This window comes from Bison bison, unplaced genomic scaffold (assembly GCF_000754665.1).
Source record: "Bison bison bison isolate TAMUID 2011002044 unplaced genomic scaffold, Bison_UMD1.0 scf7180017864215, whole genome shotgun sequence".
Lineage (NCBI taxonomy): Eukaryota > Metazoa > Chordata > Mammalia > Artiodactyla > Bovidae > Bison > Bison bison.
Window position 1 is genome coordinate 2,241,105 of NW_011494787.1, and position 5,651 is coordinate 2,246,755.

Below are 5,651 nucleotides of genomic sequence, written 5' to 3' on the forward strand. Positions count from 1 at the left end.
CCTCTACATGGTAAAAAAAAAAAAAAAAAGATGGAAACAGATTCTCCTCTCAGAGCCTCTGGAAGGAACCAGCCCTCCTGACTTTTTGTTGTTCAGTTGCTCAGTCGTGTCCAACTCTTTGTGACCCCATGTACTGCAGCCAGGCTTCCCTGTCCTTCACCGTCTCCCAGAGATTGCTCAAACTTATGTCCATTAAGTTGGTGATGCCATCCAACCCTCTCATCCTCTGTCATCTTTCTCCTCTTGCCTTCAGTCTTTCCCAGCATCAGGGCCTTTTCTAATGAGTCCGCTCTTCACATCAGGTGGCCCAAGTATTGACTTTGGCCCAATGAAAATGACTGTCAATGTCTGACTCCCCAGACTGTAAGAGAAAAGTTTGCTGTCTTAAGCCACTAAAGTGAGTAATAATTTGTAACAGCAGAAATGGGAAACCAGTCCAGACACTAAAATTATTCTCCAAAATTCTAAGAGAAATTAACAATAGTTCCTATAATAGTGACAAAAGACAATGGACACCGGGTGCTGAGGGATGGTGGTGAGGAACATGGGTTAAGACTGCTTAAGCTGGGACTTCCCTGACAGTCCAGGGGCTAAGACCCCACCTTCCAATGCATGGAGCACAGGTTCCATCCCTGTTCAGGGTGTGGAACTAAGATCCCACATGCTGTGAGGTCTGGCCAAAAAAAAAAAAAAAAAGACTGCTTAGGCTTGCACCTGGTCCTATCACTTCATGGCAAGTAGAAGGGAAAAAAATGGAAGAAGTGACAGGTTTTATCTGGGGGGCTCCAAAATCACTCTGGACAGTGACTGCAGCCATGAAATTAAAAGACACTTGCTCCTTGGAAGGAAAATTATGACAAACATAAGCACCATATTAAAAAGCAGAGACATCACTTTGCCAACAAAGGTCCATATTGTCAAAGCTATGGTTTTTCCAGTAGTCATGAGAGTTGGACCATATAGAAGGCTGCCAAAGAATAGGTGGTTTTGAATTGTGGTGCAGAAAAGACTTGAGAGTCCCCTTGGACTGCAAGGAAATCAAACCAATTCCAAAGAAAATCAACCTTGAATATTCATTGGAAGGACTGATGCTGAAGCTCCTATACTTTGGCCACTTGATGCAAAGAGCCGACTCATTAGAAAAGATACTGATGATGCTGGGAAAGATTGAAGGCAAAAGGAAAGGGGGTGGCAGAGGAAGAGATGGTTAGGACCATCACCAAGTCAATGGACATGAATTTGAGCAAACTCCAGGAAAGAAAACACCAAAGCAAAGATTCCCAGAAAACATATCTCACAAAAGGAGATAGTGGAGGACAGAGGAGCCTGGAGTGCTGCAGTCCACGGGTTTGCAAAAAATTGGACATGACTTTGCAACTGAACAACTCTGTCCATCACTTTCTAGTTGTATGATCTTGAAACATTACTGAGCTTCTAAGGGGCTCAGTCTCTTCATCTGTAAAATGGTGACATTAAATGTCCATGATCTAGATCATTACGAGGTGTGCTTAGAAAAGATGGCCCACTGTAAGTGCTCAATCAATGTAAGCGATTTCTATTTGATTCACCAGCTGTAATGGCACGACCTTGTGGTAATATCACAATTCCCTTTGAGATTGTGTCTTACCTAACAATTTTTAATATTGGCATTTATTTCCGATTTTGTACACAAAGCATAGTTGATTAACAATATTATGTGTTTCAGGTATATGGCAAAGTGATTCAGTTATACATACACATGTATATATTCTTTGTCAAATTCATTTCCCATTTAGGTTATTACAGGGAAAAGATTTTTATTCACGTACTTACATGGGCATTAATAGAAAAATACAACTCAAGGAGGTGTTTAGAATTTGGAGCTTATACACTGTCTTAATCAGGTGTTGTTGCAAATAATCAATAAACAATCTAAATAAGAATAGAAGAGAGTTTTATTCAAGCCAAACTAAAGATTATAGCTTGAGAAACCACCTCTGAGTAGCTCGGAGAATACTGTTCCAAAGAGGTAGGGGAGGCGCCAGTATATATATAATTTTTGACTAGAAAATATATACATCTTCACTGATCAAGCATCAGATCAGATCAGATCAGATCAGTCGCTCAGTCGTGTCTGACTCTTTGCGACCCCGTGAATCGTAGCACACCAGGCCTCCCTGTCCATCACCAACTCCCAGAGTTCACTGAGACTCACGTCCATCGAGTCAAGTGATGCCATCCAGCCATCTCATCCTCTGTCGTCCCCTTCTCCTCTTGCCCCCAATCCCTCCCAGCATCAGTCTTTTCCAATGAGTCAACTCTTCGCATAGATGTTGATAAAACATTACGGCTAGTCACAAAGGACAGATACCTCAAATTAATGATTTTAGTGACTTTCTATATATGGGAAGATGTAAGAATCTAGGGTCATTTACATTCTTCCTGAGGTATGCATCTCAACTATCTGGGAGCCAGCTTATTCAAAACACGGAATGCCTCACCATGTTTTGGTCCCCACCCCCCTCAATTCCCTTCAGGGCTCCCACTGTGAGTCACAGCAGTGGGTTGTGACTTAGTCCTTTATGTAATAGACGGTGGGCAACATTCTTTGAATGGTTAAAGTATGTGCACAATGTATGGTTGACAAGTGATAAGACAGACTGTTTTAGTTAGCATAAAGTCCAAGCCAAATTATGTATAAGCCAGAATAACTTCCCCATACTTCAGTATGTGAACATTTCTTCCATCAAAGAGAAGGGCAAGGGGAAGGAGAAGGGGAGAAGGAGACCTATGGGAATACAAATGATTTTTTAGGAAAAGACAAATAGGTTTTTCAGAGAATAGAGATAAGATAGTTTTGTGAGAATGTCTGCTTTGGTGTTTTCTTATTCCTAAGCCAAATTCCCCTCTTCAGTGATAGGAGTCCATCTTTCCTGGTTGCTAGACTACTGGGGAGAGGATTTATAACAGCTGAATTCTTTTGTGAGGCTCTATTTTTAGGTAGATAAGGGAAGTTCAAAACAAAGTTCTTGAAGTAGTATATTCTGGATGCCTTCAACAGAAAGAGATAAGTATGTGAGATTGGGCAAGGCTCTAATAGTTTAGAAAGTCCATTTCCACCACCACCTTTTCTCTGCAAAGTAAAATCTGCCAAGAATGAGGAGGAAATGGAAATCTTTAGAGTAGCTAGTAAAGAGAATGGTTAAAATATATATACATATAACTAGTATTTTGAATAGAAATGAGTTCACTAAGATAACTGTGTTTGAACTCAACAGTGTCTGACTTTTTTCGACCCCATGGACTGTAGTTTGCCAGGCTTCTCTGTCCATGGGATCTCCCAGGCAAGAATACTGAAGTGGGTTGCCATTCCCTTCTCCAGGGGATCTTTCCAACCCAGGGATGGAACCCATGTCTTCTGCACTGCAGCTGGATTCTTTTTTTTTTTTTTTTGCAGCTGGATTCTTTACTGCCTGAGCCATCAGGGATTCTTGCCTGGAGAAATCCCATGGACAGAGGAGCCTGGCGGGCTACAGTCCATTGGGTTGCAAAGAGTCGGACACGACTGAGCAACTAACACACACACCTGAATTGAAGTTTGTCAATTAATCACACACAAAGAAGGGAAAGAGTACCAGGAATGAGGTCCCCCAAAGTGCTTAAGAGGCATGCAGATGAAACCCTGCAAAGGAGAAGGAGGAGTAATCATAAAAGTAATAGGCACAATTGGCAGTAGTAGTGCCAGGGAAACTAAGGAATGAGATTATTAAAGGAAGGAGAGACCCTCAGCATTTGATGTTCTGGAGGTCAAGAAAGGTAAAAATGAAGAAAAATCCTTCAAATTCAGCAACATGGTTGATGGGGGTGGTCTTGACTAGAGCAGGTCCCCTCCCTGTACCAGTGGGACACAGAAGGCTGCTTTTGGTGGTTTTGATCTCAGGGTGCCTCAGGCTCCAGCAGCTTGAAGCAGGATTTCAGTTTCCAGCCAGAGGTTGAGGTCAGGCCGTGTCAGTGACAGTGCTGAATCCCAGACACTAGACCACCAGGAACAGTGGCCAGGGACAAGTGCCTGGCCTGTCACTGTGTAGCAGTGAAATTCCACATCGAGATGGAAAGTAGTAAGTAAAGTATTTATTAGGAGGAAAAAAAGAGTACGTGTGTATAGACACATGGGTGGGCTCAGAGAGAGTCGCACCCTCCTGGTAGTTTGAATCACTTGTATGGGGCATTTCTTCTGGGTTTCCTGTGGCCAGTTTGAGGAGTGGGAGGTGAGAAACTAGAGACTACAACTGCAGGCAACTCTTACATCAGTCGACTTTGCAAGAGGAAAAAGTCATTTGAAGGCGGTTTGGGGCAAGGCAGGATTTTTCTTGTAGGAAGGAGTAGATAAAAGATGGAGAAGTTGAAGGTGAGAGAAAAGATGGTTCCTAACTGGGGTATGTGGAGAAGGCAATGGCACCCCACTCCAGTACTCTTGCCTGGAAAATCCCATGGACGGAGGAGCCTGGTAGGCTGCAATCCATGAGGTCACTAAGAGTCGGACACGACTGAGCAACTTCATTTTCACTTTTCACTTTCATGCATTAGAGAAGGAAATGGCAACCCACTCCCGTGTTCTTGCCTGGAGAATCCCAGGGACAGAGGAGCCTGGTAGGAGGCCGTCTATGGGGTCGCACAGAGTCGGACACGACTGAAGTGACTTAGCAGCAGCAACTGGGGTATGTTCTTGGGCGGAGGAGCCACGTTGCACACTTGATTCAAGGTCTAGAAGACAGTAAAGGGTCAAGCTTTGGATGACACTGAAGTCTAAAACGGGTCAGAAAAAAATGAAGCCAATATACAGCCTTGAGTATGTAAACTGCACTCAGTTTTTTCAGCCCTAGACCAGCTGTAGTCTGAAGCCCCGCCCACTCCCTTCAATGCCTCCCCTTGGATGCGGTCTCAACCTGTCCGACAACAGGTGTGTTGTGTCCATTTCAAAAACCAAAGGGAAAAGTGAAAGTATTAGTCACTCAGTCAGTCTCCTACTCGTTGCCATACACTGTATATATTCTAGAGCAGTGCCTCTCAAAGGTAGCTTGCATCAGAATCACCTGGAGGGTTTGTTAAAACCAATTACTGGATCCCACCTCCCGAGACTGCGGTTCAGTAGTTCTAATGTGCAGTCTGATAATTCACATTTCCCACTCATTCCCATGAGGTTTCTGCCCCCTAGTCCACCCTTCGAGAACTGCTGTCCTAGAAAAAACTGTATACCCCAATAAGATTCTGGAAAATAGATAATGAACTTTGTACTGTGCTCTGCAAACTAGTCAGTACTCATGTTTATATAGAAGAAGGCAGCTCCGCACTAAAGTGAGTCTCTGTGCGTGCTGAATCCACAAGCCCAGCCTTATCCAGAGCCATATGGGCCTCACAGAAGGAAGGCAGGCAGCTAGCTGGCTGGAGGAAGGCGAGAATCTTCTCAGAGGATGCTACAGGGTGACTTCTGAGCTGGGGCTGAATGGCGAGAAGGATTTTACTGGAGGTAATGGGCAGGGTTAGGGATGGGGAACAGCATTCTGCTCTGCAGAATCAGGTAGTGCAAAGGCAGCACTAGGAAAAGAAATGTACGGTTCCGCGCATGCATGCAGAGTCCCTCGTGCTTACCTGACACCTGTGCAGGCATCGAA